Here is a 23828-nt window from a genome sequence, read left to right as displayed (position 1 = left end):
GGGACTTCCATGACCCTTGATCCACAAGAATTTCTAGGCCAAGTTGAACCCACATTACTCCTGACCCACCCAGGACACAGCAGATGAAGTTAGATGATAACTACCCAGAGGTCTTGGCTAATAAATAATTTTTCCCCAGACAGTTGCACTTCCAGTGTGCCATTCCCTAGTCGTCACATTTCCAGACTAATAGAATCCCACCCAACCTTTGTTCCTCCTGAAAGAGGACTATTTTTGCTCGATGACCAGTTCCCTTAGGGTCATAGGGTCAACAGGTATCAAACTGTTTGACACGGACTTACTTTGTATAAATCATTCTGGTCAGAGGCAAACGGATTGTTCACCACCTGGACTTCCAGAAGGAATTTCACTCCCTATGAAAGGGTACAAGACTTGAGGAGGGGAGGACTCATCCTTACCTATACCAAAGATCTCCTGAGCTCACAATACCCTGGGTGTGAGGTAATTTCCGGACTCCTACAGGGTGTGGGTTTCCTCAACTCAGGATACCCACATAGTAGGCACCTCATGCACTGTGATGGGAAAAGCTGAGGATTCCAACTGACCATGTGTCATCCTGCAGCCTACCTAATCATGCCAGACCATGTCTGCCTTCGGGCCTTACAGAGAGATGATCCCTTATCTTCAGGCCAGTCTTATGGAATTTAACCTAGCCACAGATGGGTAGATCCTTCCTCATCTATTCTTTTGAGGAGAGGTGATCACCTCAAAACCTGTTTGCTATGCTCCCTCCAAACAATGATCATTGTCATTCCTCTTTAAGTCTTTTACCAGGCAGACTCCCTCCAAAGCATCAAGTGGCACCCTGCCTATCCATACTCAGGGTGATGCACTGGGTCCCGCCTCAGTGTTCAGGCATACGTTGTAAGATAACATTTAAGCCCGGTGTACAGTCTGATTTTCCCACTGACCAAAGAAATTCCATCTACCCGGGCTTCTTCTGAGCCCCATGCTGGCAACGTAATGCATTTATGTGCACCAGTTCCTTCACCATTTCCTCTCTACTTTAACTAGTATTTTCTTCTCCTTATCAGACAGCTAATTACCATGCAGCATGCATCACTGTACAAACTGAGATATGTAGGATGCATCACTGTTCAAACTGAGATATGCAGCATGCATCACTGTACAGACTGAGATATGTAGGATGCATTACTGTTCAAACTGAGATATGCAGCATGCATCACTGTACAAACTGAAATATGTAGGATGCATCACTGTACAAACTGAGATATGCAGGATGCATCACTGTACAAACTGAGATATGTAGGATGCATCACTGTACAAACTGAGATATGTAGGATGCATCACTGTACAAACTGAGATATGCAGCATGCATCACTGTACAAACTGAGATATGCAGGATGCATCACTGTACAAACTGAGATATGTAGGATGCATCACTGTACAAACTGAGATAAACCTTTTGTTCTGCATGGTGGTAATGTCAACATGTTTTTGGTCACAAAGTAAGCAACCTGTGTGGCCTTCCCCAACCATCCACAAGACTGCTGGATGCACACACATGCCTAACATGTACTACTTCCATGACACAGAAACAGTCAGAGTAGGTGAGGACTATGGCTGCCAGAGCTTCATTCATTCAATGGAGAAATCCTGCTGTTCAAAAGTATACCTTGGCTCAAGGGCCAACTTTCAATAGACTGTACCTTATTCAGTACTTTCCAAGCATGAAACCTTGACCCAAACTCAGGCCTACATAAGATTTAGCACCGATTACCCACAAGCAGTAAGATGTGTCACTATTCCATCTATGGTCCATGCCTATGATGATTGTCACTCCTCACAGACTTCGCAGCTGGCTGTCCTTGCCCAACTAGAGAGCCACACTGTAGCAGTATCACTACTTGTAGTCAGGATTCTGACTTAGAAGAGTTCAGTTATGACCTCACAAATGGTACTTCACACTACTGTCTCATCAGACAAGCACTTATACACAACTAAGCATGCATTTCTCCTTATACTTAACGACAGCTGTCTGAGTGTGCAGTTCTCATACTTACACACAACTGTCTTAGTGTGCAGCTCTCCTCATACTTACACACAACTGTCTGAGCATGCAGTTCTCCTTGTACTTACACACAACTGTCTTAGTGTGCAGCTCTCCTCATACTTACACACAACTGTCTGAGCATGCAGTTCTCCTTGTACTTACACACAACTGTCTGAGTGTGCAGTTCTCCTTGTACTTACACACAACTGTCTGAGTGTGCAGTTCTCCTTGTACTTACACACAACTGTCTGAGTGTGCAGTTCTCCTTGTACTTACACACAACTGTCTGAGCGTGCAGTTCTCCTCGTACTTGCACACAACTGTCTGAGTGTGCAGTTCCCCTTGTACTTACACACAACTGTCTGAGTGTGCAGTTCTCCTCGTACTTACACACAACTGTCTAAGTGTGCAGCTCTCCTTGTACTTACACACAACTGTCTGAGTGTGCAGTTCTCCTTGTACTTACACACAACTGTTTGTGTGCAGTTCTCCTCGTACTTACACACAACTGTCTGAGCGTGCAGTTCTCCTTGTACTTACACACAACTGTCTGAGTGTGCAGTTTTCGTCGTACTTACACACAACTGTCTGAGTGTGTAGCTCTCCTTGTACTTACACACAACTGTCTGAGTGTGCAGTTCTCCTCGTACTTACACACAACTGTCTTGAGTGTGCAGTTCTCCTCGTACTTGCACACAACTGTCTGAGTGTGCAGTTCTCCTTGTACTTACACACAACTGTCTGAGTGTGCAGTTCTCCTTGTACTTACACACAACTGTCTGAGTGTGCAGTTCTCCTTGTACTTACACACAACTGTCTGAGTGTGCAGTTCTCCTCGTACTTACACACAACTGTCTGAGTGTGCAGCTCTCCTTGTACTTACACACAACTGTCTGAGTGTGCAGTTCTCCTTGTACTTACACACAACTGTTTGTGTGCAGTTCTCCTCGTACTTACACACAACTGTCTGAGTGTGCAGTTCTCCTCGTACTTACACACAACTGTCTGAGTGTGCAGTTCTCCTTGTACTTACACACAACTGTCTGAGTGTGCAGTTCTCCTCGTACTTACACACAACTGTCTGAGTGTGCAGCTCTCCTTGTACTTACACACAACTGTCTGAGTGTGCAGTTCTCCTTGTACTTACACACAACTGTTTGTGTGCAGTTCTCCTCATACTTACACACAACTGTCTGAGCGTGCAGTTCTCCTTGTACTTACACACAACTGTCTGAGTGTGCAGTTCTCGTCGTACTTACACACAACTGTCTGAGTGTGCAGTTCTCGTCGTACTTACACACAACTGTCTGAGTGTGCAGTTCTCCTTGTACTTACACACAACTGTTTGTGTGCAGTTCTCCTTGTACTTACACACAACTGTCTGAGTGTGTAGTTCACCTCGTACTTGCACACAACTGTCTGAGTGTGCAGTTCCCCTTGTACTTACACACAACTGTCTGAGTGTGCAGTTCTCCTCGTACTTACACACAACTGTCTGAGTGTGCAGCTCTCCTTGTACTTACACACAGCTGTCTGAGTGTGCAGTTCTCCTTGTACTTACACACAACTGTTTGTGTGCAGTTCTCCTCGTACTTACACACAACTGTCTGAGTGTGCAGTTCTCCTTGTACTTACACACAGCTGTCTGAGTGTGCAGTTCTTGTCGTACTTACACACAATTGTCTGAGTGTGCAGTTCTCGTCACACAACTGTCTGAGTGTGCAGTTCTCCTTGTACTTACACACAACTGTCTGAGTGTGCAGTTCTCCTCGTACTTACACACAACTGTCTGAGTGTGCAGCTCTCCTTGTACTTACACACAGCTGTCTGAGTGTGCAGTTCTCCTTGTACTTACACACAACTGTTTGTGTGCAGTTCTCCTTGTACTTACACACAACTGTCTGAGTGTGTAGTTCACCTCGTACTTACACACAACTGTCTGAGTGTGCAGTTCTCCTTGTACTTACACACAACTGTCTGAGTGTGCAGTTCTCATTGTACTTACACACAACTGTCTGAGTGTGCAGTTCTCCTCGTACTTACACACAACTGTCTGAGTGTGCAGTTCTCCTCGTACTTACACACAACTGTCTGAGTGTGCAGTTTTCCTCATACTTACACACAACTGTCTGAGCATGCAGTTCTCCTTGTACTTACACACAACTGTCTGAGTGTGCAGTTCTCCTTGTACTTACACACAACTGTCTGAGTGTGCAGTTCTCCTCGTACTTACACACAACTGTCTGAGTGTGCAGTTCTCCTTGTACTTACACACAACTGTGAGTGTGCAGCTCTCCTTGTACTTACACACAACTGTCTGAGTGTGCAGTTCTCCTCGTACTTACACACAACTGTCTGAGTGTGCAGTTCTCCTTGTACTTACACACAACTGTCTGAGCGTGCAGTTCTCCTTGTACTTACACACAACTGTCTGAGTGTGCAGTTCTCCTTGTACTTACACACAACTGTCTGAGTGTGCAGTTCTCCTTGTACTTACACACAACTGTCTGAGTGTGCAGTTCTCCTCGTACTTACACACAACTGTCTGAGTGTGCAGTTCTCCTCGTACTTACACACAACTGTCTGAGTGTGCAGTTCTCATTGTACTTACACACAACTGTCTGAGTGTGCAGTTCTCCTCGTACTTACACACAACTGTCTGAGTGTGCAGTTCTCCTTGTACTTATACACAACTGTCTGAGTGTGCAGTTCTCGTCGTACTTACACACAACTGTCTGAGTGTGCAGTTCTCGTCGTACTTACACACAACTGTCTGAGTGTGCAGTTCTCCTTGTACTTACACACAACTGTTTGTGTGCAGTTCTCCTTGTACTTACACACAACTGTCTGAGTGTGTAGTTCACCTCGTACTTACACACAACTGTCTGAGTGTGCAGTTCTCCTTGTACTTACACACAACTGTCTGAGTGTGCAGTTCTCCTCGTACTTACACACAACTGTCTGAGTGTGCAGTTCTCCTCGTACTTACACACAACTGTCTGAGTGTGCAGTTTTCCTCATACTTACACACAACTGTCTGAGCATGCAGTTCTCCTTGTACTTACACACAACTGTTTGAGTGTGCAGTTCTCCTTGTACTTACACACAACTGTCTGAGTGTGCAGTTCTCCTCGTACTTACACACAACTGTCTGAATGTGCAGTTCTCCTTGTACTTACACACAACTGTCTGAGCGTGCAGTTCTCCTCGTACTTACACACAACTGTCTGAGTGTGCAGTTCTCATTGTACTTACACACAACTGTCTGAGTGTGCAGTTCTCCTCGTACTTACACACAACTGTCTGAGTGTGCAGTTCTCATTGTACTTACACACAACTGTCTGAGTGTGCAACACACAACTGTCTGAGTGTGCAGTTCTCCTCGTACTTACACACAACTGTCTGAGTGTGCAGTTCTCCTCATACTTACACACAACTGTCTGAGTGTGCAGTTCTCCTCGTACTTACACACAACTGTCTGAGCGTGCAGTTCTCCTCGTACTTACACACAACTGTCTGAGTGTGCAGTTCTCCTCGTACTTACACACAACTGTCTGAGTGTGCAGTTCTCCTCGTACTTACACAACTGTCTGAGTGTGCAGTTCACCTCGTGCCACACACAACTGTCTGAGTGTGCAGTTCTCGTCGTACTTACACACAACTGTCTGAGTGTGCAGTTCTCGTCGTACTTACACACAACTGTCTGAGTGTGCAGTTCTCCTCGTACTTACACACAACTGTCTGAGTGTGCAGTTCACCTCGTACTTACACACAACTGTCTGAGTGTGCAGTTCTTGTCGTACTTACACACAACTGTCTGAGCGTGCAGTTCTCCTTGTACTTACACACAACTGTCTGAGCGTGCAGTTCTCATTGTACTTACCAGTATTACTTCACATATCATTAGAGTAAAAATTAACCTTTACCAAGATGGTAAACCCAGGTCATATTCCCCATTAGTGTGAGAACAATACAATGTTTACTGACTTCTGATTCACAATGAAAGGAAGAGTCAACACTGAAGGATCAAAGAGAGACATTGTTATGAATGCTTCCTACCACAAGTCAGTTATCTCTGGGGTAACTACAAAAGCCCGGGTATATATTAGAACATCGAAGTTTCAAAAGTTTGAATGTTCTAATATCGACCCCTATTCAGCGAAAGCTGAAAGTATCGAAGCAACAGAAAACCAATTTTTTTTCCTAGGGAAAGAATTTGGTTGTCCATTTCTGTTGCTTCGGTATTTAAAGTACTGTGGTGGAAAGTTACCGGTCGGGTTCAGGTAAGTGTGTGATTGAGTGCGGGTTAGGTTAGTTAGGGTTAGGGTGCGGGTTAGTTATGTGTGCGATTGTGTAGACGTGAGGGTTAGGGCAGGTTAGGTGAGTTAGGTTTAGGGGATGGGTCAGGTAAGTATGCGATTGTGGGGACGTGAGGGTTAGGGTGGGGTAGGTGAGTTAGGGTTAGGGCGTGGGTGAGGTGAGTGTGTGATAGTGATGGTCCTTAGGGTTAGGGTTTGGGTTAAGGTAAGTGAATAGTTAGTGGTGTATGTATAGTTTAGTGTAGGGTTATGTGTAAGATTTTAGGTGTATGTGTTTGGATTGCTGTTTGTTTGGTGTGCTTGTGTTGTGTGTATGTGTTTTGGAACAGTGAATTTTTTCCCAAGGAAAAAATTCACTGTTCTGTATGTTCAATGTTTCCAGCTTTCGCTGAATAGGGGTCGATATTAGAATATTCAAAGTTTTGAAACTTCGATGTTCTAATATAGACCCAAAAGCCCTCCAGTTTAAAACCCCAAAAAAGTCACAAGGATCATGAGATCCTGCATTCATAGTCTATATGCACACTGAAAATCAAGATCAAGTGGACTTCTGTCCTTCTGTTTAAAAGGAGGTCTTCCTATGAGATCTGTTTTAAGGACTGACAGGTGCACTACCCACAAACTGTCACCTCAAACTGTCTCCAGTGCTGATCACATCTGATGGCCCAAGCACATTCAGCCAAAATCAAAAAATGCAATGACACACTCCATCCTGATTCACTGGGTGAGTGATGTTTCACTGGTAGCTGAAGCTTCTTATTTATCTTGCATCTTTCATTTGTCTCTCTCTTCAGATTGCCAGATTTTAGTCAAGCTCAACAGCTTCTTCATTCCTCACTGGTGGGAATTCTATTCATCCAATCATATGCATCACTAATTAGATGGCAAGGTATTTGGCTACTTTAAGAAGGCTAGTTCCTTCCACCACTTATTCATGCTTCACAGAATTTCTTGCTTGCACAGAACTGGGGAGAAAACACATAACTTGAGCATTTGTAATGTTTTTTTTTTAAGTAAACAATCAGTCAGACTCTCCTGATCCTCACTGGCTGTAAGTCAGCTGCTAGCTGAGAGGTAATGAGAGACACTGTATAGGACAGACACCCAAAGTCAGGATAATGTACAGAAAGGACCACTTCATTAGGATGGCCCTTTCCATAAGAGAAATGACCTATACTGAAGTTATGAATCTAATTTGCTGGCTTCACTTATACACATTTGTTATAGGATAATGGAGGCTGTTCACCTTGGACACCTATGTATTTAGGTACTGTCTAGTACAAGACATATTCCCTTTTCCCTGAGTGCTCAAGAGCCAGTGACAGCTCAACTGGAGCTCTCCTGCTGACACCACAAATGCAGTGCTTGCAGAGGTACAGTCCCTTCTTAAGGTGAACCCATATGAAGATAACTTACCTTTTACATAAAAAAGAAAGCTAGCCCATGACAGCATGACTGGCTGAAATTAGGCCAACACACCATACATCATAAATTATGAAGTACCCACCCCCACTACTCTGGATACAGGGATCTGAAATAGACTGCCTCCCATTCAACTAAGATTTCAGCAGCCCTCAACCATCAATTCATATTGGTATGAGATTGACTGACCTACACATGGACTCACTCTCCATTTTGGCCTTCAAATCTGTGAATTGAAGATTTGCTACTATGACCAAGATTCACAGCTGCAGTAGTTCCAACACTGACCCTTCATCATGGGCTTTAGTGCCAATTCAGTAGCTCTCCCACTGCGGTCCACAGCACCAATAATGGTGGAGTAAAGGCTTGATGTTGTACTGCAATCCATTTTCAGGGTTAGTTGATTTGAAAAGCATGTTCTTACATACTCAGTAGTAGATTAAACCATAGGTACTGAAGCTTGCTGTTGATATCAACAAACACGTTTTCTGGAGACTGACTAACACCAACACTGGGTGCCTTACCCACAGTGTTTGGTACATCCTGCAGTGCTAGTTCTGCTTACTGTATCTGGCCTGCCAAACACTAACATTCCATGTCTGTCCCAATTTCTGTCAGCAGTGCCCTTCAGTTTCTTTCCATGTAGTCAACATCTTCTATGCCCTGTAACTACTGTCCATTAATTTCTCCTTTATAAACATTCACTCATGTTAATGTGCCCCTAGCCTCAACCAACATCACTCTCTACATGTTCTCTCACCCTGTCACTTCTGTCAGTGTCCATACAGCTCCTATTAAAGTTAGTCTTTTGTGTCACTTCAGCATGTAAGTATCACAAAACTCTATTGTAAGCCTATTAAAAATGTCAGTTGTCCCTACCTCTGCAGTTGGTTAGTTTTCTCTTTTTTATCCCAGTTAAGTGTCACCAACACCTTTCAGTGCCCTCAAATATATGCTAAGGTCATTTCATACCTCTTTGCACCCCATCAACTGCCACTATTACCGATCAGCTTCTTCACAGTCTAAAGTCAATTTATCATTAACAAATCTCAAACCACGGTGTCCTGACCCTATTCCCCAAGTATTATCATTGCTTCCACAGCACTTATATACATTTCACTGTGTCTCTCCAGAGTCTTTAAATTCTATCAGCATCTCATTATACACTGTCAGTGTTGCTCATGAAAGCATCTTCAGCTAATGACATCATCATCTGCGAGGACGTCCCAAGCTAACACGAGTCACCTAAGATTTTACACTCACCCTCAACACTATTACCTGTACAGTTGGTGTCTGTCATCTCTTAGTCACAGCTGTCTCTTGATGTTCCACGGTTTCCATTTGGAATTTTGGAAATGATAGATATTCTGGAATAGCTGTGTTCTGCAGAACTACAGTAAAGATATTAGATGTAACTTTAGCAGAAATGGGAAGACTAACCATTGTAGATTTAAAACGGAGAGAACATGTGTAAAAAATTATAACATTATATGCTTAAAAGGAAAGCGTATTTCATCAGATTTTACAAAAACAGGAGACTTTAATTGTGAGTTAAGAGGCAAGCGTAGAAAAAAAGGAAATGATATAAAATGTTAGAAGTCATAAGATGTGATGAATTAAAACTTTGGAACAAAAATTCATGGACTTAAACAGATATGTGTAGAACTGAAATAGATGTAGTATCAGAAGGTGTAGTTATAGAAGAAGGGGAGATAGTTGAAACATGATTTTCTGATCATTTTGTAATATGGCTAGAGATAAAGGAAAACAAAGAATATAAAAATAGGCAAATAAATAAAAAGGATAAACAAGAAATCATTGAACAAAGAATGCAAATGATTAGTAATACAGTTATGGAAAGATCATATTACTATGACAATATTTTATAAAAACTGGTCTGAATGGTGGGTGATAGTTAAGGAAAAATATAAAAATGTTTTTACAGTGACAATATGATGTGAGAAAAGTAGAGAAAGAAAAATATAAAAGAGCGTATAACGATGCATTGGAAGATGTAGAACATAATGCTAGAAAGTATTCTGACAAAGAAAAAGAATTATATGGAAGAAATCAAGAAAAAAATATGAGAATAGTTATATAAGCAAATATAGTTTTACAAGGAAAAAGAGAAATAATATCAACTTACTTAATCAGATTAGTAAATGAAGATGGTAGTGTAATGACAGAAATAAAAAAAATGTAAAAGGAGAAACAGGAAGAACTCAAGAAAATATTATGAATAGTTTAGTATAATGTGGTACAAGAAATGTTTAAAGAAAAGGAAGGTAATGAAAAAACATGGAAAGTAAAAAAAGTTAACAGAAAAAGAGAATAAAGAATGGGAAAAGGAGACGTCTTTAAATGAGCAAGATAAAGTATCAGGGCAAATAAATATAGATTGAGCTGCAGGACCAGATGGAGTATGGTATGACTTGTATACAAATTTAAGGAATTAGTAGAAAAATATTTTATAAAGATTTTGAATGAATGGTTAATGAGGATTTTTTGTATAAAGAATTATGTAGTGGAATACTTACATTTGTATGCAGGAAAGAAGGTAGAAGACAGTTAAACAACTGGTGGCTGATAGTACTGAGTACTAATGATTATAAGATATTTATAAAAATAAGAGATTTGAAAGTAAAATGGAAACCTATTACAGAATATAAAGGCAAAGGGTTATGATGAATTATTAATGATAGAGAAATTGTGGATGATGTTATCCATAGAAAAGAAGTGAAAATTGTGATAGGAGACCTTAATAAGGCATGTGACAGAGTAGGACATGAAACTCTATGAGCAATAATGAAAGAATATAATACAGGTGAGAAGTTAGGAAATTATGTACGTCAGCATATAGTAATAATAAAGTAAAAATGACTAGTTAAGCCAAGAGGTACAATGAAAGAGTGGTGGAGTGGTGGAAAGAGTGAAAGAGACAGGGATGTCCAATGAGTTATATATGCTTTGCATTAGTTATGTATGTAAATGAAGGATGTGGGGTATACAATACCTGAAGGGTTAAAAATTTCAGTTCTGTTAACATATGCAGATGACATGGATAATTGCAAAAAACTATTTAGATAAAAGAAGTAATGATTTGTGCAAATGAGTGTCTAGAGGTGATGGGGATGGCTTTACGTAAAGATAAAACTAAAGGTTTAGGTGATGTAGTTAATCTAGGGGTATATATTTTACAATTAATGAAATGTTTTGTGTTAGGTATAACATTTGGGAATGAAGATGTAAGTAGAATTCAATAGGTGAAAAACAGAAGAAATAAAACAAATCTGTCTTTTCTGGAGAACATATAAATTATCATTCAGAAAGAAAGCTTATTTGAGAAACGTAATACTGGTGGAAAAATAGCAAACTTAGCAAGGGCATTTATGTTGCCAAAAGTATTTGAAAAGGAATTATGGCAGATTTGTTTTTTTTCATTTCTATGGGGTTCTAGATTAAACCCACTAAAAAAGAGTTTTGTATGTAAATGAAGAATGAGGCTTAGGTTTTATTAACCCAGTGATATATGCTGTTTCATTAAATTTGTGCAAAGTATTAAAGTGGATAAATGAAAAAAATGACAGATTATTACTAAAACTGTACAAATATGAGCAAGATAAGTTATGGGGAATGGTGTAAAAGAGAAAGAGTATATAAATGAAAAAATAAAATATTACCAAAAAAATATTTTTGTGGAAAATAAAAACTGATGAAGATGAAAACATTAAAGCTATAAAATACAAAGCAAATGGTGTAATCAGAAAGAAAGTTAAGATTTTTTTTTTTGTGGAGACTAGTAATAGATAAATTACCAGTAAAAGGAAATATGCCATATAAAAAGAAAAGTGATAGAATATGTTTACATTGACAAAAAGAAGAAACTAAGGAACGTGTGTTTTGGAAATTTAAGAAAGTAAACATGTTTTGGGGAAAACTATGTAAAGAATATTTTTTCTAAGATATATAAGAATAGAAGTAAACAATATGTTAAAAAATACATAAAATGTTATTTTATGCTATATGGGTTTTATGAAATGAAAGAATGAAATTATATTTAATTGCAAATATTTTTTAGCAACAATATTAAGTCAAATCAGATGGTGGTTATGGGAAAAGGAGTGGGAGTCTAATAGGGCTGTAAAAGAAATTATGAATATGTGTAAATAGATTTGTATATCTATATATTTGTACAGCCATCAATATGTAAATATCTTGTAAATGAGGGGTTTTTTTGTATGTAAATAAAGGACGCATACTCATTTCAGTTGGTGCTATTGAATCCTTTACCTCCACTTAACTACCACCACAAGCAGATAGGGCCTCACTTTAATGTCCCATCTGAAGGACAGCAAATGTAGGAGTGCAGCATCACCTTTATACTGCACTGCAGTGTCAGCAATTGATTGACCTGGTGTGGAAATAGAACATACCTTCTGCACAAACACAAGTGTGCTATCTATTTCACCACTGACACTACCTAATAAATACAATGTCAAATTCAAAAATAAAAAAAAACCCTACAGATTTAGTAGAATTTGGCACTGTGTAAACATTAAAGTTAATAGAAATATTACTATTTAACATAATCTACGCTAGTAAAGCACCCTTATTAGTCCACACCAACAATGCACCCTTAATAGCCTTCTAACTGCAATACAGCACCCCCTTGTAGCTCACCAATCAAAGGACTGGACAGTACGGATCTGCAATGTCCTAACTTTCTCTGGCCAGCTTGGTGGCTACAGCTATCTTGAAACAATGAAGCAATTGTCCCATCTTTAAGAACAATCAAATAATCTTTATAGAAGTAGACATATTATGCGTACTTACAAGATGACAATGGAGGCAAATTTCATCCATACAAGTGCAAATCAGGTTAATGAAATCACACACGGAACACTCACCTCACATAGCACACAACAAACACCTACACCAAAATATACTGAGGCACTTAAAAGCAGCCTACCTAAACAAAAAAGATGAGCTGGGCTACCCACTGTCAAAGCTATGCCTCAGCAAGCCCAAAGGCACTTGGGAAAATACATCTAACACCACACATACTTTCATTCTCAGTGGAACCCCTAAGGCAAACAAACACACTTCCTAGGACTCTCATCCGCTATAAAATATACTGATTTCCCTCTAATGAGGCTGAAGAAGATAATTGTAAGTTGCTTATCTGGAGCCAGGATCCACCAAATCACACACACCCACACACTCAAGTTATTATTCCACAGGTACCAGTATGTAAGAGTGGTACACAATATGTACAAGGGTAGTGTGACAGTGGTGAGGTATGCAGTAGGAATGACAGATGCATTGAAGGTGGAGGAAGGATTACATCAAGGATCAGCTCTGAACCCTTTCTTTATTTGCAAAAGTGATGAATAGGTTGAGAGATGAGATCAGACATGAGTCCCTGTGGATTGTGATGTTTAAGGATGACATTGTGATCTGTAGTGAGAGTTGGGAACAGGATGAGGAGACCCGGAAGAGGTAGAGCTATGCTCTAGAGAGGAGAGGAATTAATGTCAGAAGGGCAGAACACATGTGTGCAAATGAGAGGGAGGACAGAGGAATGGTGAAGGTGCAGGGAGTAGAGTTGGCAAAGGTGGATGAGTTAAAATACTTAGGATCAACAGTTCAGAGTAATGGTGAGTGTGGAAGATAGGTGAAGAAGAGAGTGCAGGCAGTGTGGAGGGTGTGGAGAAGAGTGTCAGGAGTGATTTGTGACAGCCGGGTACCAGTAAGAGTGAAAGGGAAGGTCTACAAGATGGTAGTGAGACCAGCTATATTATATGGTTTGGAGGCAGTGGCAATGATGAAAAGGCAGGAGTCAGAGCTGGAGGTGGCAGAGTTAAAGATGTTAAGATTTGAACTGGGTGTGATGAGGATGGACAGGATTAGAAATGAATATATTAGAGGGTCAGTTCAGTTTGGACAGTTTTCAGACAAAGCTGGAGAGGTAAGATTGCATTGATCTGGACATGTGCTGAGGAGAGATGCTGGGTATATTGGGAGAAGGATGCAAGGATGGAGCTGCCAGGTAAGAGGAAGGCCTAAGATAAGATTTATGGATGTAGTAAGAGAAAACATGCAGGTGGTTAGTGTGACAGAGGAAGATGCAGAGGACAGGAAGAAACGGAAACAAATGATCCACTGTGCCGACCCCTAATGGGAGCAGCTGAAAGAAAATGAAGACCAGTATGATTCCACCATAGTGCATATACTTGTATATAACCTGAGATGCATCTTCCTGGACTGTATGAATAGAGACATCATGGAGCTCTCAGACTGCGTCTCAGGCTGGTATTAGCCCTGCAGTTCAGCATATTAGTATCACCAAGGATGATACCACAATATCAGCAAAAAAATATTGATTTCATCAACTGGCTGTCTTGCTGGTGTCATTCTAAAGGGATCAAATATTTGCCAGCACTGAATGACATGTTAACATTCCAGGAATTTTTGTCAAACTGGCTAAAATTTTATCCTGCCCTTAGTGCCTTGTTTTAGGCAATGCCATACTGATAAACCTACCAACATAGTAAAATCAACTCAAATGAACCTCAAAGTGTTAAAAAATATTATTGCTCGACATCAGGAGCCTTAAAAACACTTCACTCCCTACAAACCCTCCTTACATTCAAGGATAGACATTTCTGCAGATACCTTTCTACATGACTGTTGCAGTATTTTAACAGAATGGATCTCCTGCCCAAGATAGTCCAACAACCAGCCAGAATACCAAAGCCTTTGGATTTTGTATGCTCCATGTGTCATATATATGCTCCCCATGGAAAACAGAGCATAAAGGTGATGTATGGATGCAATTACTCAGAACTTCTTTGCTACCAATCCAAACAGCATTGCCAATGTTGGTCTGAATGCCTCTTCATTGTGCTGGTTACCAAGCCAATTCAGATAACTGCCCCATCGGGGTTGCTTCTTTATTTCTATTGCTATTTATTACCAGAGTTCATGTCATCCAAGAAAGATAAGTGTTAGTGTAGGAGGCAGACTCCCCAAAAGGACAATCATAATCAGTGTCTCTTTCGCTTGGGTGCTTCTAACAACCATAAATCAGTGTAATATTTGTCAGGCATTGGTTGCTAAGACCATCCATAGTTGTTTGCATTCCCTTTCCATTTATCTTAAAAAAACAGCGTCTAAAGTTGTTGGACCAAGATCCTATGGTGGATGCCTCTTGTCACAAAGGACAGCCATCTTTGAAGAAGGCTAAGAAAGCTCGGCTGGATCCTATTGCTGTCCAGCCTTCAGAAGACATCTTGGTAGAAGCAAGTGATACCCAGTAGAACTCCCAGTGCCCTGCATTGGATTATTCTATCATGACCCCCATTGGTGGTTTGCATAGATCCAAATGTACACACCTCCTATGAGGCTTTGTTAACATCTGTTCCACACATTCAGGGAAATCATGGCTAGTCATTTCTGAAGGGCCTAGAGGGAATCCTCATATTTTGGTTTGGGAAGAAGTCCCTGGTACTCTTATTTCTGTTATTCATTAGTGAAACTTGTCTTACTTTTCTTTTATTTACTTACTTATTTAAACTAGAAACATCTTTGCAAAGTATCACTTATGACACAGGCAATCATACATTTATATAAATGAAAACAAACCATGCTGACATAATCCCAACTGCAAGCATTTTACATCATAAACCATACTGACACAATGTTTGCTGCAAACATTGCACATCACTTATAATCTACCCAATCACTGTCATTCAAATATTAAATATAGTAGCTCATTCAAGTCCTGCTTTCTTTTAAACCTTGTTCCTCCCCTGTATGTATTGTTCCCACAATTCCCATTTTCCCTATATGATTTACTCCTACCCTTTTCTAAAGATCTCAGTTCCAGTTGTGTTATCTCTGTTAATATATTCACATCTTCTAGTACAGTTGGTTTATACTTTAATCTTCATTTTCTAGTAATGGCTTTTTTGGCAGCCACCACAATTAGACTCAGCAAGGCCTTACCATGTCTAGGCAATTCTGATTCTGTATCACAACTTAGAAAAATAATTTCCCCTAGTTACATCAATTTGTTCACCCAACATCTCCAACACAGCAGTCTGCAGGGAATCTTTAAAGTCTGCCAACTCATTACATTCCCAGCAAATATGCTCCCAATTACCTTTCTCCCTCAACACACCTCCAACATTTGCTGTCTACCTGATGAAGAATTCTCTGGAGTCTACTTGGTGTATAAAATATCTCTTTAAACATTTTCAAGCAGAAATCCTAAATCTTCTAGATTTTGTTGCACATTCAGGAGACATACAAATATTGCCAGTGTTTCTTTGTGAATTGCTTGTCCAATCTCTCTTCCCAATTCTTTCTAACCTCCTTTGATTGATTCTTACAGTTATCATGCAATATTTTATATTTTGTACTAATTATTCCTTTAATGGCAGCATCTGTTCTAGATTGTTCAAGAAGTCTACCAGTGCTGGTCTTTTGTTTAGGATCCCCGTATTTCTCTTTGTCTATAGTCATGTCAGTCTAAAGGCACTCTATAACCTGCAGTCCAAATAAATTCTTGGCATCTTCCCATTCTATTACCTTTCCCTTTGTAGTTACTTGCTCCCAATACCTTGGTTCCTTTGTCAGTTTCCTCCAATAAAATCCAGCCCCTCTCGCCTATCATCTGCATCTCCACTTGAAGTCATCCCTATTGGCAGAATTTCCTTTCTCCATTCCCATGTTGGCTTAGTTTTTAGAATAATTTTTGCTACTTTAGGAGTACAATATTCTGTATTTATTTATTTATTTATTTATTGCATTTGTTTACCGGGAAGTTCCACTGGGTCTAGGTGAGCCCATTTTCAGTGGAGGCCTCGGGAGAAAAGCGCCACAAAAAATTAAACGCTGCAAATTACAATAAAGATAGAAATCTAGTTACAGTTACATAGATAGCTAAAAAGCAATGCAGTAACAATCTTAGGCATCAATTTAACTATGATACTAGAACATGTTAAAGTACATACATATTGACCAGTTGAGTGGAAAGAGGAGGGGTACAGTGGGAGTGGTACAGAAGGGAAGAAAGTGGTAGGTGTGATTAGAGAGGGTTATTTTTGGCATGGGCATAACCAGCAGGAGGAGAGGTGTTGTCTGAGAGATTTTTTAAAGAGTGGAGGGTAGGTGATAGAGGTTATTGTGGATGAGTGGGTCTTCCAAAGTTTGGAAACAGTGAAGGAATATAGCATTTGACCGGCTGGGAGTTAGGGTTTGTTTGCCTTAAACAATGTTTTATTTTCAGATCTAAGAGGTCTATTTGCTTGGTACAGTGATAGTAAGGAGGAGAGAGACGGACATGCTGTGGGTTTATATACAATTTTGTGAGCAGTAGTTAAGTGCAGGCAGTTGAGATAGAGTGGTTGCTCTAGCCAGTTTAGTTGAAGGGAGGAACAGTAGTGTGAAGAGGATCTAGCATTTGTCACAAATCTGGCAACCTTATAGTGACATGAGTCAAGCTTTGTTTTAAGGGATGAGTGGATATTTGTGAGTACAGGGGCACGATATAGCATGGATGGAAGTAGAAAGGCTGAAGCTAGAGTCTTTTTGGCAGTTTTGTTGAGGTAATAGCTATGCCTATAAAGGGTGCCCAGTTTCTGGTGTGTTTTTTTTATGTTATTGAGTATGTGGAGATCAAATGTTAGGGTTTCATCAGTAATGACTCCTAACAGTTTAGTACTAGAGACTACTTCAATGGTGGTATCATTTTGGGAGTGGATAGAGAATTTAGTCCCTTTTAGGGAGGTTGTTTTTTTGGAAGTGAATAAGATCAGTTTAGTTTTGTTTAGGTTGAGAGCGAGGTGACTGCATGACATCCATTTTTAAGTGGATATGAAGGCATTTAGGGTTAGTAGTTGTAACTCAGAAGGGGTTTTAGCAGTGCACATGATTGTTGAATCATCTGCATATTGGATCACTGTGCCATCCGTAAGGGAGTTATCAAAGTTATTGCTGAATATATAAAATAGAAGGGGGCCCAGTATGGAGCCTTGGGGGACACCTGTGGAGATGCTGAGGAAGGAGGAACAGGACTGCTGCCATTTAGTTGATTGCTATCTGCCAGAGAGGTAGTTTGAGAACCAGTTTAGGGTTGAGGGTGAGACACCTAGATTGTTGAGTTTAGAGAGTAAAGGGGAGTGTAAAATAGTATCGAAAGCTTTTGAAAGGTCAAGGAATAGTGTAGATATGATCAGACTGGAATCGCGTGATCAATTTACTGTATCCATAAAGGAGATGAGAGCTGTGTTGGTGCTATGGCCTGGTCTAAAGCCATGTTGAGTTGGGGTGAGAAGCTGGTTATTAATTAAATGGTTGAGAAGTTGGGTATGGACACATTTTTCTAATATTTTTGAAATGGGAGAGAGGATAGCGATGGGCCAAACACTGGAGATGTTTGCATTTTTTGCCGTCTTTGTGCAGAAGAAGAATGTATGCTTTCATCCAGATAGTAGGTATGTGCGATTCTTGGATTGAGCTTTTGATAAGTATACTAATGGGGTAAACGATGGAGCTTGCAGATATTTTTAGGAATTCAGCAGTTGTTGTCAGGAGCACAGTGCAAGGTTTGAGTTTTAGAAGGAGTTTATGGTGCATGTGGGTATGGGAGAGAAAGAAAAATTTGGTAGAGAGGAAGGTTTAGAATGAGTAGATTGTTGGTCTGATGAGTTAGGTTTAGAAGGAGGGAAGGTGGTGTTCAGCTTGGCAATGGTGTTGAAATATGAGTTAAAGAGAGAGGCTATATCAGAGGGGCTTTTATCAGGGTATGGGCAAGGATTGGTGTTAGAACCTGGGTGTATAAGGGAATTTATTGTCCCCCAGAATTGTTGTGGGTTTAGCCTATGCTGGTCCTGTAGGTAATGGAAATATTCTTTTTTGTTTTTGGCTACCTGCTGTTTGGCCTGATTACGTAGTTGTTTGTATAGTGCAAGGTCAGCAGGGTTTTTATATTTTTGCCATGATTTCCAAACTTTATCTCTAGTGCAAATGATTTGTTTTGTGACTTTGGTGAGCCAAGTGGCATGATTAGTCTTGACTCTTTTTAGTCAGGGTGGTGCTACCCTTTCTAAGATTTTGAGAAATGTTGAATTGCATCATCAAGAGGAATAATTTTTAATGGTGACCAGTTGGCATGCTGTAAAATTTCATTTATGGTTTCTGAAGAGAATTGGGGCAGTCTCTAGTTTGTTTTAATTGGTGGTTACTAGCAGTTGTGGACGTTTTATGTATAGCAAAGGCTGGTAAGTGGCCACTGATGCTGTTTTGTAATTTTCCAAAGGTGGAGATCTTATTTGGGTTAGATACAAGGATCCAATCTAATACTGAGCCTTGGTTCTTTTAGTTATTTAGCCTAGTTATATCAGAGATAAGCTGGGTGTAGTTGAATAGGTTGATGTTAGTTTGGGGGGTTGGTTAGTGCTATCTAACCAATCAATGTTTACATCCCCTAGGATGATTGTTTCATTTTGAATATTTTTGGATGACCAAGCTAGAATATCCTCTAGAATGGGAATGTTGTAACCTGGAGAATGTATAACACTATGATCCAGAGGGTTTTATAGTAATTTAGTTTTGGGAGGGTTACTAAAGGTTCTGCTGAGGAGAACTGTGGAATGGGTTTAGTGAAAGAGACTATTGTGTAGATATTTGGGCATATTAAGGTGACACCACCACCTTTTCTATGTGGTCTGTCATTCCTGAGGCATGTATAGTTGGGGGTAGGAATTCTGTGTTGTTTAAGCCAAGTCTCAGTTATGGCAGTGAAATTGGGTTTGTTTTGATGTAACCATGCGTGGAAGTGGGGAATTTTATTTTTAATGCTTTGTAGGTTGATGGCAGTGAAGTTTAAGGATTTTATGGAGTTGGGTTGGTTGGTTGTATATTTTGGACTGAGGACCTGGGTTTGGGTGTATGTCTCCACATATTAAGTTAGAAAATGTGGTTTGTTTTATAGGGTATAGTTGTTTTTTAGTTTTATGGTGGTAGTCTAGTTTAGGATAGTTATAGTGGACTTGGTGTAGATGGAGGATTTTTACTTTATCTTGTAGAATTATGTCTGGAGAAAATAAGGTAGAGCTTATTGTGGAATAACTACGAAGAGTTTGTGTGTGCATGGATGTTGAGTGTAAAGGTTTGAAAGGTATGCGGGTTGTGTGATATTTTATTATTTTACATTTGTTAACTGGGGGTGTCTGAATTGAGCCGAAAAGACCCTTTTTCAGCAGAGACCCGAGGAGAAAAGCTCTACATAGAAAAATTACAGATGCATTTAGTTATTTTGACACGATCAATATATACACAAATTACAAAAGACATGTTTTTACAGTGGTATGCAGCACATCAACAGTTACATTGGAGAGAACAAACAAAAATATGAATTAAAAATAAAGGTGATTAATAGATTTGTGGTGTACAGCTGAAATTTGGAACATAGGTAGAATACATACATAGTACACAGGTACAGTACATACATTGTAGATTAGCCAGTGTTTGTGAGTAAGATTGAAAACTATTATCAAGTGCTCTAGATTTAGTATGTATATGTTATCTGCTTTCTCTAGCCTGGGGAGCAATCATGGCACTGCCAACTTTGCTTGAGATGTTGCCTGATGAGGTCTTTAAAGGAGGCTTTGGATGATGTGTTTTGAATGCTAGTGGGGACAGAGTTCCATTTTTTAGCCACCAAACTACTATATAGTGCATCTCCAAAGCTATTGTAGCTGTTGGTGACTTCTAGTAGTAGTTTGCTTGATGATCTAAGAGGCCTTTTGGCTGAGTGATGTTGTACTAGGTTTTTGAGGGCAGGACACTTATTGGGGAGGTAATAGACAGAATGACAGAGGCAGATCTGACTGCAGGTTAGGAGGTTGGGCAGTTCAAGCCAGTGGAGCTGTCTCAAAGCAGTACAGTGATGAGTTCTATATGAGCAATTTGCAGCAAAGCAGGCAATTCTGTCATAGCAGGCTTCCATCTTGCTTAGTTCAGTTTTGTTGATATTAGTCAGAATGGGAGATGCATAGAGTAGGGTGGATAGAAGTTGGGAGTGAGCAATGTCTGATCTTGTGTTGTTGGTAAGAAATGGTTTGATACGGTAGATTGATCCCAGTTTGGCATGTACATTTTTAATAGTTAAGTTGAGATGACTATCAAATTTTAGGTGGGGTCTATGGTTATTCCCAATAGCTTAGCCTGTGCCACTGGAGCGATTGGAGTAGCATTTGTGGAGTAGATAGTGAATTGACTGTTATCAGTGTTTTTATTAGAACTAGTTATAATCCTAAGCTGAGTTTTCTTTGGATTGAGGATAAGTTGGGCTTTGGTACGGTAGATTTCAAGGTCAGAGAATGCTAGTTGAGTTGTTTGCAGGAGGGTGGGAATGTTCTGTGCAGCACAGATTAAGGTAGTGTCACCTGCATACTGAATAGATAGATGCATGCTGTGTGGAGGTGTGGAGGTCATTTGTGAAGAGTGTGAATAGTAGTGGTCCTAAGATAGAACCCTGTGGGACTCCTATAGTTATGGGCAGCTGAGGAGAGAGAGAATTTTCCCATTTCACAGCTTGGTTCCTGTCAGTTAAGTAGCTTTGTAACCAGTAAGAGTGGAATTTGATAGGTGATATTGGTTTAGTAGGATTTGGTGCGAGACTGTGTCAAATGCTTTGGACATATCCAAAAAAAGAGTTGATACTTGTAGGCCTTCATTTTTGAGATGGTTTACTGTGTCTGTGAAGCAGAGGAGGGCTGTAGTGGTACGATGGGCAGGTCTGAAACCATGCTGAGTAGGTAACAGGATGTTACTGTCTAGGAGATATTTTAACATCTGGGTATGGATGCATTTTTCTAGGATTTTGGCCAGGGGGGAGAGTAAAGCAATGGGTCTGTAGTTATTAAGTTCAATGGAGGTCCCGCCTTTATGTATGGGTGTAACATAGGATATTTTCCAGAGTTTGGGCACATCGTTTTCAACAATTGATCTGTTTATGAGAGTGAGTATTGGGATAGCAATAGCATCTGCTGAGAGTTTCAAAAAATAGCTGGGGAGTAGGTTGGCTGCTGTTGATGAGGTTTTTAGTTTGGAGAGCATGCTTTTGAGTGAAGTGGTGGAACTGTTTTGAGGGTAAAGCTTGTATTAGAGTTATTTGTGTTGGGGGGGGGGGTAGTGAGGAAGGAACTGCCCTGTGATACTAAGGATAGAATTGAGTTCACAAAGTGGGAGTTGAATTGTGTTTCGATGGGAACTTTAGTGTCAGGGGTGGTTGGTTTGGGAGTAGCATTCTGGGTGGAGTTTAGTAGCTGGTTTACATTTTTCCAAAATTTTGGGTGGTTGTGTTGGTATTTAGTTTGTAATGCTGTGTAGTAGAATTTCCAGCCTAATGCATTTTTTTTGCAGTGTTGCGCAGTTCTTGGTACTTAGTTAGGCTTTGTGTTTCTTTAGTTTTTTTATAGTAAAGCCAGGCAGTGTCTCTGGACTTGAGGATTTGTTTGGTTTCTTTACTGAGCTAGGGGTTTGTAGAGGTTCTAACCTTGATTTTGCATAATGGAGCGACAGTGTCTAGGTGTTGTAGAAATGTTTGGTTGAAATATGCTACAGCCTGGTCAAGTGGGAGGGTTTTTAGGGGGGTCCAGTCACAGTTACAGAGTAAAGTATTGAGGACCTCAGGAGAGAATTTTTTTGTGTTTCTAGTGGATATATAGTTAGTGATTTTGCATATTCTTGTTCTACTACGATAAAGTATATTATGTTGTGGTCACTTAAGGTGTCTGGGAGACTGCCTGCATGGGGTACAATGTGGGGTTCCCTTTAGATTTTTATCACATCTAGTTGGAATTTGGACTAGCTGTTGGTAGCCGCGGGAGATTTATTAGATTACTTTGTGGTTCTGATATGCAGGTGAACCAATCGAGGTTGAAATCCCCCAGAATAAGGGTTTCTTGTGAGTGTATGGAATAACACCAGGATCAGAAGTCTTCAAGGTTAGCAGGTGTATTACCAGGTGTTCTTTAGTTTTACCTCTGTTACTATATTCACTTTTTCTAGTACAGTTGGTTTAGACTTTAATTTTCATTTTCTAGTAATTGTGTTTTTGGCAGCCACCACAATTAGACTCAGCAAGGCCTTACTATGTCTAGGCAATTCTGATTCTGTATCACAACTCAAAAAATCATTTCCCCTAGTTACATCAGTTCGCTCACCCAGCATCTCCAACACAGCAGTCTGCAGGGAATCTTTAAAGTCTGCCAATTCATTACATTCCCAGCAAATATGTTCCCAATTACCTTTCTCCCCCAACACACCTTCAACATTTGCTGTCTGTCTCTGGAGTCTACTTGGTGTACAAAATATCTCTGAAAACATTTTCAAGCGGAAATCCAAAATCTTCTAGTTTTTGTTGCACATTCAGGAGACATACAAATATCCCCCAGTGTTTCTTTGTGAATTGCTTATCCAATCTCTCTTCCCAATCCTTTCTAACCTCCTTTCATTGACTCATAGTTATCATGCAATATTTTATATGCTGTACTAATTATTCCTTTAATGGCAGCATCTGTTCTAGATTGTTCAAGAAGTCTACCAGTGCTGGTCTTTTGTTTAGGATCCCCGTATTTCTCTTTGTCTATAGTCATGTCAGTCTAAAGGCACTCTATAACCTGCAGTCCAAATAAATTCTTGGCATCTTCCCATTCTATTACCTTTCCCTTTGTAGTTACTTGCTCCCAATACCTTGGTTCCTTTGTCAGTTTCCTCCAAAAAAATCCAGCCCCCTCTCGCCTATCATCTGCATCTCCACTTGAAGTCATCCCTATTGGCAGAATTTCCTTTCTCCATTCCCATGTTGGCTTAGTTTTTAGAATAATTTTTGCTACTTTAGGAGTACAATATTCTGTATTTATTTATTTATTTATTTATTGCATTTGTTTACCGGGAAGTTCCACTGGGTCTAGGTGAGCCCATTTTCAGTGGAGGCCTCGGGAGAAAAGCGCCACAAAAAATTAAACGCTGCAAATTAC

This window comes from Protopterus annectens, chromosome 10.part0, assembly GCF_019279795.1.
Source record: "Protopterus annectens isolate FY-2018-M chromosome 10.part0, PAN1.0, whole genome shotgun sequence".
In the NCBI taxonomy this organism is placed as follows: Eukaryota; Metazoa; Chordata; order Ceratodontiformes; family Protopteridae; genus Protopterus; species Protopterus annectens.
The sequence above is the reverse complement of the archived record's forward strand: the minus strand, read 5'-3'. Positions refer to the sequence as shown.